A 13,597-nucleotide genomic window follows, 5' to 3' on the forward strand; every position below is an offset into this window, starting at 1 on the left:
TTTGTAGAGATGTGGATGGACCTAGAGTCTGTCATACAGGGTGAAATAGAAAGACAAATATTATATATTAATGCATATATGTGGAATCTAGAAAAATGGTACAGGTGAACCTTTTTTCAGGGCAGGAAAAGAGACACATACAGGTGCAGAGAACAGATGTGGACATTGGGGTAAGAGGAGGGCGAGTCAAAGCGGGAGATTAGGATGACACGTGGACACTAAGGTGTAAAACAGCTGGAGGGAAGCTGCCGTGTGGCCCAGGGAGCTCAGCTCGCTGCTCTGTGACGACCTTGGAGGGTGAGAGGGGGACTCAAGAGGGAGGGGATGTGTACACATATAACTGATCCACTGCGTTACACAGCAGAACCTAAGACAACATTGCAAAGCAATTATACTCCAATTAATAATAATTTTAAAAGAACAATATGGAGGTTCCTTAAAAAAAAAAACTAAGAATAGAACTATCACATGATCCAGATATCCTATTCCTGCACATATATCCATAGAAAATCATAATTCAGAAAGATACAGGCAAAGCCACAGTAATCAAAACAGTATGGTCTGGCACACAAACAGAAATATAGATCAACAGAAGAAGACAGAGTCCAGAGGTAAACCCACACACCTATAGCCACCTAATCTACGATAAAGGAGGCAAGACTACACCATGGAGAAGAGTCTCTTCAGTAAGCGGTGCTGGGAAAACTGGACAGCTAAATGTAAAAGAATGAAATTAGGACATTCCCTAACACCATACAAATGGAGAACAGTATGGTGGTTCCTCTAAAAACTAAAAATAGAGCCACTATATGATCCAGTAATCCCACTCCTGCACATATATCCAGAGAAAATCATAATTTGAAAACATATGCACCCCAGTGTTCATTGCAGCACTATTTACAATTGCCAAGACATGGAAGCAACCTAAAAAGTCCATCAACAGAGAAATGGATAAAGAAGATGTGGTGTGTGTGTGAGTGCAACACTACTCGGTCATAAAAAAGAACAAAATACTGTCATTTGCGGCAACACAGATGGACCTAGAGATTGGCATCTGGAGTGAACTCAGAGAAAGACAAATGTGCTATCCCTTATATGTGAAATCTTAGAAAAAAGGGCACAAATGAACTTATTTACAAAACAGAAATAGAGTTACAGATGTAGAAAACAAATCTATGGTTACCAAATATAAATTTATGGTTACCAAAGGGGAAAGGGGGCGATAAATTAGAAGTCTGGAATTAACATATACACACTACTATATATAAAACAGATAACTAAAAAGGAGTGACTGTACGGCACAGAGAACTCTCCTCAGGACTCTGGAATGGCCTATATGGGACAAGAATCTAAAAAAAGAGTGGTGATAGGTATACGTGTAACTGATTCACTTTGCTATACACCTGAAACTAACACAACATCAACCATACTCCAATATAAAATAAAAGTTAAAGTGTACACAGCAAAAATATAAAGCTTTAATGAACTATCACACCATGAAGATATCTGATTTAAGCAATAGAATAAAGCTAGTACCAAGAAATGCCTCTCTCTCCTTCCAAATTATTGCTACCTCACCTCCTCCCCAAATGTAACTACTACCTTGATTTCTAAAGTGAAGTCACTCAGTCATGTGTGACTCATTGCAACCCTATGAACTGTAGCCTATGAGGCTCCTCCGTCCATGGGTTTTTCCAGGCAAGCATACTGGAGTGGGTTGCCATTTCCTTCTCCAGGAGATCGTCCTGACCCAGGGATTGAACCCTGGTCTACTGCATTGTAGGCAGACCCTTTACCATCTGAACCACCAGCGAAGTTGATTTCTAAAACCACTGTTTTTGAATTTATATAAATGGAATCACATGATATTTATTCTTTGTGCTTGCTTTATTTCAATCATTATTATAGCTTGTTCATTTTCTTTGTCATACTATTTTATGAGCTTACCACAATTTTTAAATTTTTCTACTATTGATAGACATGGTTTATTTTCAGGTTTTTTTTTTTTTTTTTTTTTTTTTGCTATTATGAGTCATGCATTTGTGTATGTATCTTAATGAAGACAAACACACTGGGGAGGTTAAAAAAGGCTGTGAGGCTAAGTGTGCTGGAATCACTTTCGACTGCTAGGAAAACCCAAGGATTGGTTGGCCTTGGGTTTTGTGCCATTTTGTTGTATTAAATTAATGGAATCCTGTTTCGCAGTGTAACCCAGGATTAGGAAGGAAGCAAATGTTTTTCAGTTATCCTGTAGGCACGGGCAAGTCTGAGAGATGTCTGACTTTTTACCTACGTGGGGTCAACCTATGATTTGGAGTGAGGTAAATATGCATAAACTCTGCATGTTCTGATTGTTAACCTAATACCTACAATCTTAACTGTGAGTTTAGAATTTAGATATGGGGATCTTCAGATTGAAACACAATGCCAGCTTTTCTTAATCAAGGAGAAAACAATTTCTTAGCAAGGTAAAATTTTCTGATCTGTTAATAAAGATGTGTCAAGGAACACCTATACTCCACTTCTGCATGGGATAATCTGGTAATTTGTTAAATACCCTGAATTTCTAAAAATTTCTGTCTAGATTATTAACTCAAATCTCTTCCCTTGTAGAGACACATAAGCATCCCCTGGTGGCCAAGAAGATAACTGCAATCTGAGATGTCATGGTTTTAGGAAAGGTTCATTCTAGATTATTTTCCTGCACAGTCCTGTGGGGGGGAAATGAAATAAATAGGGGGACTTGCTTGTAAATATCAAAGCTCACACCTCCTTTCCTACCTCACACTGATTACCAGAAAGACTTGCAAATGCAGCAAAGAGTACTGCCCAAACCTTAAAAGCAAGGGTTGGGCTGACTGCTCAGCATATAGACTTAGATAATTGTTTTTGGTGGCTTGGTTTTAATGTAATTACAAATATATAACACATTTTTATATGAAAATTAAGTAATACATATAATAAGCAACAAGCAAAATTTCCTCATCATTTCTTCCTTGCATTCGAATTTTCCAGCTCCGTAAGGGCTCTGTTCACTGTTTGGACATGTTTTTACATAGGAGAAACTTGCTGGAGGTTTTTTCAAGCTAAATTAGAAGAAAATTGGAAAAAAACAACAACAATGTAGCAGGAAGCTCCATCTGTCACATTTCCTGAGTTGTAGAAATAAGTCTCAATTAAGAAATCTAAAAATTCCACTCATGAGCTTTCAAAGATTCAAAATTTGTAACAATTGACACTAACATATGAATAAATGCCAAATCTCAAACTTCATGCTGTCCATTAAAACGATACCACATAAAGACTATCTGTAGTGAATTTTCACCCTCACCACAATCTTTCATCAGTTTATCTCCCACTTGGTTGACTTTTCTTCCTGTTTGTGTTGAAATATGAAAAGGGACAATGGTCCACTGTCAAATCAAACTTTTTAACAGTAAGTCACTCGGTTGTGTCCAACTGTTTATGACCTCATGGACTGTAGCCCACCAGGCTCCTCTGTCCATGGAATTCTCCAGGCTGTGGGTTGCCATTCCCTTCTTCAGGGGACCTTCCTGACACAGGGGTCAAACCCAGGTCTCTTGAATGGGAGGCAGATTCTTTACCGTCTGAGCCATGAGGACTCTGGTCCTAAAGATATATGCATCTCTGTAAGCTAGTCAAACCACACAGATACCCCCTTGGACTATGTTAGACTACTGACTAGATCCTGGTTTTAGGCTGAGGAAGATAACCAGAGGATGCTTTCTCAGCAATCCATGCCTATCATGGTCCTTTGTGGCTCTTAACGATGGGAAGTATATGTAACTGGCATACCTGTGATCCACTTACATCTTAAATTCAAGCTGGTCTTTGCCCCCCTCCCCCAATAGGAGAAGTCACGAGACCCAGGAGAGCTTTGGCTACAGAGCCACCTGTCAACATCCCTTCAGGGTGACTGCGAAGCCACAGTCACTTCCGTTTTTATTCACACAATGAACATCGAATGTGTCCGGCCAGATGCTTGGCAACGAAAATGAGTAACACAGAGTCCGTGCCTTCAGGAAGTTCTCCTTATGAGTCAGATGTTTAACAAAGTTAAAAGACAAAACTGATTAGAATAAAATACTGACAACTTCTGAGATAGAAACTTCTGTCCAGAATATATACATAGCTCCTATAAATCAGTAAGAAAAAGCAAATAATCCAATATAAATATTCAAAGGAGATGAATGGCCAGTTCAGGGAAGAAGAAATACAAATCACTAGTACATTAAACTGTGGCACCTCAATAGTCGTCAGGAAAATGCAAATGAAGATGATAAAGAGGACTTGCCTGTGGTCTGGTGGTTAAGAATCTGCCTGCCAATGCAGGGGACATGGGTTTGTCTCCCTCTGGGCCAGGAAGATTCCACATGCCATGGGTCAGCTAAGCCCGTGTGCCACGAATTCTGAGCCCTTGCACTACAGCTGGCGCTCCATGACAAGAGAAACCACTGCAGTGAGAAGCCTGTGCATAATGAAGACCCAACAGAGCCAAAAATAAAGTTTTTAAAAAAGATAATAAAGAGATGTCATTTTAAGTCTATTAGGTTAGAAAACAATAGAGCATTAGCATCCATTATTAGGTGTGGGGAGATGGCACCCCCAAGCTTAACTGGTGACAGCATAAATTGGTCTGTCATATGGGGCAACCTTTGAATTTTAACTTAAAAATACTCATTCTCTGATCTAGAAATCTTGTCTTGAGGTATATTTCTAAGAGAAATAGCTGAGCATCTGCAAGGAGAGAGCTTACAGAGTAATCTGTTTGTAATGCCAAGGTGCAGAAAACACCTAAATGTCCACCAATGGAAGAACAGGTAGTTATCATACTATTATTAATTCTGGACAACAGAATGTTATGAAGCATTTAAAAAGAATAACCTCTGTTTCTGTGGACATGGAGAGCCCTCCCAGAACATTTCCCAGAATGGGATAACCCATGGCTTTATTAAGAGGCCTACTAAGTACCCATCGTAATAAATAGGAAAGGATCTGCCAAGATACACCACTGCAGAACCACAATCACCTCTCTCTGCTCGCTTCTCTTTCTGAAAATTCCTTTAGATGGATTTCTCCACTTAGATTTGTTCTCAACTTCTAGTTTCCTTTTGTCTCCTATTTTCTATCTCCTTTTTTCCTTAACATTCAACATCCCTGGAATTTCCACAACATTAGCCTTCAAAACTTAATCACAAATTACTTCAGTTACCATTTTTATAAATTTCAAAGATTTTTTTTCTGTTTTCTTCCCCACCCCTTCCTCCCCCACAACACTCTCTTCTGATACTATTACTATAGCTTTTGTTCCTTTCCTGCATCTCCTATTTCCACTCAGCTTCTTTTCCCCATTTGTTGGTTTTGGTCTTCATTTTTCATGCCAGTGCTTTTCCTTGAATGTGTGATGACTTTTGGCCATCCATTCATATTTTAGAGAGACTCAAACAAAGAGGGCTGGGTTTGTTAAGTGAAAAGTGAAAGTGAAGTCGCTCAGTCATGTCCGACTCTTTGAGACCCCATGTCCTGGGTTTGTTAAAGGCTGGTATAAAAAATTAATAAACAGAAACTTCTATTAAATAGAGTATGGAGACTACAAGGGGGAGCTCTCAGGTCCTGTGACAAGAGCAGACTGACAGGAAAAAGAAATATCTCTTCTTTCCTGGTAAGGATTCATCCTGACTATCCACTGGAAGGACTGATGCTGAAGCCGAAGCTTCAATACTTTGGCCACTTGATGCGAAGAGTCAGCTCACCGGAAAAGACCCTGATGCTGGGAAAGATTGAAGGCAGGAGGAGAAGGGGACAGCAGATGGTTGGATGGCATCACTGACATGAATCTGAGCAAACTCCGGGAGAGAGTGAAGGACAGGGAAGCCTGGCATGCTGGAGTCCATGGGGTAGCAGAGTCGGACAGGACTTAGTGACTGGACAACAAAAAAGGCAAAGCCGTGGATTCTGTCTGCTGGAGTCCTCCCAGCATTCTTCCCCCTGTAAAAGTGCGCTTCTGTCCTTGCCACGTGGGAGACTCACATGCTGTTTGCCATGGTTGCAGCCCCTTACGTGCAATTTCCTGCTGATCCTGAATAAACCTATCTTTGGAGAAAGAGCCATGTATTTGTCTCAGGTCCACACTGCCTTCACAGAAGACACCAGACGAACAGCCTTCTCCCTGAGGGATTTGCATAGCTGCAGTTTTCTCTAAGGTCCTTCCTGTCTGCAGAGCAGAAGGCAGGTGCCAAGTGTGGGAATGACATTGAGGGCTCATTGTTCACGGTCTGGATTTTTCTTCACTTCCCCTCTATTTATCTTCTGCTCGACATGGGGTCTGACGTCCATGGCACCTTGGGATCAAATCCTAAGTGTAACCCTCCTGACTCCCACTGGTATTAATTCCCCCTGGTCCCCATTTTCAGCCCCCAGCCTCATGCCTCCCTTCACAGACCAGACCGCCTCCACCTCTAAGCTGGGGGCCCCTGGGGCCATCTTCAGTTATCAGTTCTCCCATCATGCAAGCCTTTGGCCTGAACTTCTGTTCAGTCATCCCCTCTTAGTATTTGTTGCGAAACTTTTCCACGTAAAAATGATTAACATATTTGGTCATTTTACTTTGAATTGGAAGTCTGAAATAAATCTCTGTAACCTTTAGAAATGGGGTTAGTTGTCCAATGAAGAACAAAGAAAGGGGCTTCCCTGGTGGCTCAGATGGTAAAGAATCTCCCTGCAATGCAGGGGACACAGGTTCGATCCCTAGGTAGGGAAGATCCCCTGGAGAAGGGAATGGCAACCCAATCCAGTATTCTTGCCTGGAGAATTCCTTGGACAGAAGATACTGGCGAGCCACACAGTCCATGGGGTCACACGGAGTCAGATACAACTAAGCAACTATCTTTTTTAACTTTGTCCAATGAGGAAAACCGCTCACTGGGGCTATGTCTTTCTTCGCCACCAGATGGTGCTGCCTCATCTGAAGATAAAATGAGGCCAGTCACCTCTGCTTCGGTAGGAATTGGGTCGCTGTTCTTAAGGATTTCTCATTTGGACAAAACATATGTTTTTTAAGTGTTTTTTTCTATTCCAGAAAAATATCATCCATATTAGAAGGGGAACACTTTTTACCCATAATCTTTAAAGCCTGAATGACAAATGAGTATTTTTACTATTTGTCAGATGTGAAATCTTTGATCAGTTATTTACCTTTTCCAAGCCTCACTTCAATAACCTTTAAAATGATGAAAATAATAACTATATATTATCTAGTAGTTAAACATTCATAACATATCTCACAGGGGTAGAGGGTGGGTGCACAAAAAATATGCTAAGAATGGCAACACTATTAGAATAAATACTTGACTTTAAAAATGATCACTTCGAAAGTCAATTTATGAACCAGGAAGAAATAGAAGATATGAACAGACCAATAAAAAGTAATGAAACTAAAACTGTAATTTTAAAACTCCCAACAAACAAAAGCCCAAGACCAAATGGTTTCACAGGCAAACTCTACAAACATTTAGGAAAAGTTAACATCTATCCTTCTGAAACTCTTCCAAAAAATTGCAGAGAAAGGAACACTCCTGAACTCATTCTTTAAGGCCACCATCACCCTGATACCAAGCCAAAGATCCCCTCCTCCCACAACACACACAATTACAGGCCAATATCACTGATGAACATAGACACAGAACTCAAAATACTAGCAAACTGAATCCAACAGTACATTAAAATGAACATACACATGATCAAGTGGGATTTATCCCAGGGATGCAAGGATTCTTCAGTATAAGCAAATCAATCAGTACGATATACCACATTAACAAATGGAAGAATAAAAACCATATGATTGTCTCAAGGGATGCCAAAAAAGCCTTTGTCACAATTCGACACCCATTTATTTTCAGCTGTGCTGGGTCTTTGTTGCTGCAGGAGGGCTTTCTCTAGCTGTGGCAAACAGCTCTCTAGTTGCAGTGTGCGGGCTTCTCACTGTGGTGGCTCCATGCAGAGCACAGGCTCTAGGAGCGCAGGCTTTTGTAGCTGCGGCAAACGAATTTAGTTGTTCCACGGCATGTGGAATCTTTCTGAACCAGGGGTCAAACTTGCGTTGCCTGCATGGGCAGCTGGATTCTTAACCATTGGACCACCAGGGAAGTCCCAACACCCACTTACCATGAAAAAAAAAAAAAAATCTCCAGAAAGTGGGCATAGAGGGAACCTACCTCCACATACAGACTTCCCTCGTGGCTCAGACGGTAGTGTCTGCCTGCAGTGCCGGAGACCAGGGTTCGATCCCTGGGTCAGGAAGATCCCCTGGAGAAGGAAATGGCAACCCACTCCAGTATTCTTGTCTGAGAACCCCACGGACAGAGGAACCTGACAGGCTACAGTCCGTAGGGTCGCAAAGAATGGATATGACGGAGCGACTTCACTTCACTTTCATGACAAATCCACAGCTAACATCATTCTCAATGATGAAAAGCTGAGATCATTTCCCTCTAAGATCACAAACAAGACAAGGATGTCCACTCTCACTGAGGCAGAAGTTATAATGAGCCCCCGGCTGAGCAGCTGGAATCTGTCCCCTGCGAGCAGATACTTCCAGAATAAAGATAATGGCAGGAGCAAGGAGGATCTGAGTCCTTTCTGGAGAGAAGAAAGAGACCACACATTTCTCAGTCTTGAGGTCAAGGAGACCTCCCAAACTACACATACACAGAAAGGTTCCTCAGAGGTCAAGGAAAGCAGGGAGCACCAGACCATAATATGTTCTTCCAGAAACCCTTGCACTGGAATCCATCTTGGCTAAAAGGTGTGCAGGCATGAGGAGGGGACCCTGAGGTGGGCCAGACATGAACTCCGAGCTAGACAAGGCAAGATGGTTGGCCAGAGGGAACCCAGAACCGACCCACGTAAGTGATTTCAACTACTCTAATAGTGCAACTTCTTCTGAGTCTGCCCGCATGTCTATCCACACGTACGTTTCCTGACTCCCCCACCACCAATATACAATTTACTTGTCTCACTACCTTCCATCTCTGTTGAAATTTATTTCCACAAAGCACATGACCCAGGGTCTTGAAACTGGCCACTGGCCCTCCTGGTCTAGTTGCGAGGAAGCCTGGCTTCAGCCCCTGGTTGGGATATTGAGATCCCACTTCAGGCTGTGGCAGGTGGAGGCCACCCAAGGGCATTTGTGGTGCCAAAAGCTGAGAATCCAAGGTAAACTGTGGGCTTTGCTGGCCGTAGCTCAAGGCCCCTGACTTTTTCGCTCTTGCCCTCTTTCACGCTCTGCTTTGCTTTGTTTTCAAGACCCACGGGACATGATCTCAGCCCACTCCCTGTGTTATGACTCCTGTCAACTGAGGGTGGCCAGGGATGTCCCCCAGGCCGTGTGGATCCGAACCAACACTTGGGTGACTGCTGACACTGTCCTTTGGGAGCCAACAGAAATGTGATTTCTGACCGGGAAGGAGCCCAAGGGGTCTCTGTGTATAATTTCTCCACGTCTCTGCCCCATATGGCACCCTGTCTGTGCTTTTCTGTCCCACTGTATTCTCACTTTGTATCCCCACGCGCTTTCAGGGAAGGATTTTCTGGACCTTAAACCTAAACTGCGTCCCTGCTGCTGCCAGACTCACTGTTGCCTGTGTCAGATGAAATTAGGAAGCGCCTGATGATTTTATTCTACCCACCAGATAGTAGGGTCATGGATTTTGGGTCCTTCTGCCATCTGGTCTTTCAGCTCAGTCAGTGTCCAAATATATACCATGAGAATTTCTCTACGCCCCAGCTCCCGGGTCTTGAACCCTGTCATCATCTATAGTACCCAACTCCAGTTTCTCCAAGGGTTCCTCTTGGCATCTGTCAGACTCGGGGCCTTGGCAGCCTACACACTGCCATGCCTAGCCTATCAGGCTGGCCGCTGCCCATAAGTTCTCATTATAAACTTGATAGATGCTCAACCATGAAGAATACACCCCAGTGTAGGAAAACTTGTCATAGGACATAAAGTCTATAGACAATAGATCTATCCTCAGTGGAATCCTGGCAACGGATTGGCACTGATTAAAATGTCCTCTCTTGGCCACATGAGGAGACACCTTGCACAAGGTACCAAGAATGACCAGAGATGTCTAGTTAGCAATCAGTGGGGAAGTAGAAGGCACTCCAAATCCCATCTGCAATAAGATCAAAGGAAATATAGAGGATGCTCTGAATCTCCTTCAGGTGCCTCCTTGTGACATTCCCAGGGCACTGGATTCCATGAGAGCTCCTTTGTTCTCAGTTGCAGGTTACCCAACATGGGAGGAAGTCCATCCAAGCTGGAAGAAATCCCTCTGGATGTATGCATAAGAACTGGGAACTTTTTAAAGTAGACACTCTTTCTGGAGAAGACTCTTGAGAGCCCCCTGGAGAGCAAGGAGATTAAATCAGTCAATCCTAAAGGAAATCAACCCTGAATATTTTCATTGGGAGGATTGATGCTGAAGCTGAAACTCCAATACTTTAGCTACCCGATTGAAAGAGCCGACTCATTGGAAAAGACCCTGATGCTGGGAAAGATTGAGGGCAGAAAGAGAAGGGGATGACAGAGGATGAGATGATTGGAGGGTATCACTGACTCAATGAACATGAGTTTGAGCAAGCTCTGGGACATAGTGAAGGACAGGGAAACCTGGGGTGCTGTAGTTCACGGGGTCACAAGGAGTTGGACACCACTGAGTGACTGAACAACAAAAGAGGGAAAACAAATTCTACTGCAACACTGCTTGGGTATATGTTCAGCAATGAAGAAAAATGGCTGGAAAACAGCTCTCTAAATTACAACACCATTCTGCAATTGGATCTTTATTGCCCAAAGATAGGATAGTGGACTGAGATTCCCTATGTTGAAGCCCTCATGGCCCTTTGCCAAGATTCTGCCCCAATTCTTATAAGCAAAAGCCCAGGGGACCAGAAAGCTCTCTTGAGATGATCCCCTTCTAATTCCCCCAACTCCTGAGGAGAAACTGAGCTCCCCCTACTCCTGAAAGCACCCCTGCTTCTTCAGAGCACTCACTTCTCTGGGCTCACCCACCTCCCTGGGCCCCTCTGACCCATCCACAACTCCGCGTCCCTATGTGTCTCCCTATAACTCTTCTCTTCCTCCTCAGCATGGTTTTGATTATTAAATACCCCAAAGGCCACCTCTAGGAGTGTGGGCATGGGGCTTGTGGACCAAACTTTAACTTTCTTTTTTTTTTTCAAACCGTAACTTTTGGAGCTTCTGCCCAGTATCGGGCAGACTGGCTGTTACCCCAAGAAGAAGGGACGGGTCCCTCTGGGGTAACTCGCAGTGGAACTTCTTATCTTCTAGGACCAGGGGAAATATGACCTCTTAGGGAAGTGGCAAATGGCGCAGGGACAGAGTACGTGTGCCTTATTCTTTAACTGATTTGTGTGCTCAATCTCTTTAGTCGTGTCCACAAAGAGTGACCCCATGGTCTGCAGCCCGCCAGACTCCTCTGTCTAGGGGATTTTCCAGGCAAGAATACTGGAGTGGGTTACCAGGCTCTCCTCCAGGGGATCTTCCCGACCCAGGGATTAAAACAGGGTCTCCTGTGGCTCCTGCGTTGGCAGGCAAGTTCTTTACCGCTGAGCCACCGGGGAAGCCCTAGTTCTGGCATAGTTACTCCATTTTGACATTCAAATGCATTCCCTTCCTCCAAAAACAGAGACTGGGTTGCTTTTCTGAAGATGCTAGTTAGCTGGCTGAAGGGTTTCAGGTCCTAACTCTGGCCTTTGATTTAACTTGGAAGGATGTCCAAGTAGTCCTATCTAGATGTCGTACTCCTGAGGAAAAACAGAGAAGATGGGCAATAGCCCAGGGGCACTGTGACCAGCTTGGCAGGGGCCCACCCAAACATTCTGTCATGACTGGAGATGCCGCCCCAAGTCAGGAGCCCTGTTGGAATTATAATTTCTGGGAGGGAACAGAGTCAGGAAGCATAAAGGGTTAAAGGAGTGACACAAGAAGAAAAAGAAAATCCAGCCCTCTTTCAGGGACAGCTTGTGGAGGCTTTTAGAAAATATACTGACCCCAGTAATATTGACCCCTCCACTCCTGAGCGACAGTTCCTGCTGGCACAACCGAGAAAGCCAGAAAGAGCCCCCTGAACCATGCCCAGCCTCCAAACAAGCAGGTCTTTGGAAGAGGGATTGCCCTTGGTCTGGAAGGGGAAGGGGTGGGGGGCTCCCACTCGCAAGATGCTGCACAATTAAGGCAGCCTAGGAGATGTCTGTCTCCATCACGTAGCCCCCGGTGGTCCCTGACATGGAGGTCCCTTCATGGACATGAAGACTGATTTTTTTTTTTAATTGAGGCAGCCACTTGGTCTTTCCTGATCTCTCACACTGGGCCTCTTTCCTCTAAAAGCTGCACAGGGACTGGTATTGATGGAAAGCCTCCCACCTGTTATTTCACTGTCCTCTCCTTTAACAAAGTGAACAGGGTTTCAATCCCACATGCCCTTTGGTTGTACCTCAGTGTCCTAACCCACTGCTGGGGAGGGACCTTCTGGACTCCCTTGGGACCCTTAAACAAGTAGGACATCTGGCAGCCCCGTATTTTGACTCTGACTACATCAGACCAACCGAGAGAGCAAGGTCCTATTCCCAGTCATATTCTACAAGGAGTGACCCTGCATTTGGGGACCTAGGAGGACCCAGGAGGGCTTAAATACCAAACCTGAAAGAATCAGTCTTAGGCCAGAAGCCACTTGCCCTAGTAAGAGACAATATCCAATAAAGTTGGAAACAAAGAAAGGGTTACAAGCCTTTGTGGATAAATTCTTAACACATGGCCTCTTGGTGCCCTGCCAGTCTCCATGCAATGCTCCTGTTTTTCCAGTTGTTAAGTCTACTGGGAATATTGAGTGGTACAAGACCTTAGAGCAGTAAATGATGCTGTGGTCCCTACACACCTGTGTGCACAATCCTCATAAAATATCATCTCAGAGCCCTGAAGATGCTAAATGCTCTACTGCGCTCGAACTCAAGGATCCCTTCTTTTGGATCTTAGTCCATCTCTCTCACAATATTTGCTTGCCTTCGAGTGGACTAACCACCACTCAGGCCAAATGCAACAGCACCTCTGGACAGTATGGCCTTAGGGCTTTCAGGATAGCACACACTGGTTCCCCCAGGCTCCAGGAAAACAACTATGGGAGACACACCTATAAGAATGGGCGATTCTACTGTATGTACATGATATAATATGTATCTCACCATGGAGGTCTCAGATCCAAATACCACTTAAGTCCTTAGTTTTGAGGGGGCTACAGAGGCTCTCAAAGGCACAACAAATCTCAATGCAATGAGTTAAATATCTGGGATACATTACAAACAGAAATAGACAGTTATGTCCATATAGAAAACAAGCTATATTTAGGCTAAAGCACTGCAAAGACCATCCTGCAATATAGGAGACGCGGGTTCAATCCCTGAGTCAGGAAAATCCATCGGAGAAGGACGTGACAAACCACTCCAGTATCCTTGCCTGGGAAATTCCATGGACAAAGGAGCCTGTTGGGCTCCACAGGGT

This window comes from Muntiacus reevesi, chromosome 10 (assembly GCF_963930625.1).
Source record: "Muntiacus reevesi chromosome 10, mMunRee1.1, whole genome shotgun sequence".
In the NCBI taxonomy this organism is placed as follows: Eukaryota; Metazoa; Chordata; class Mammalia; order Artiodactyla; family Cervidae; genus Muntiacus; species Muntiacus reevesi.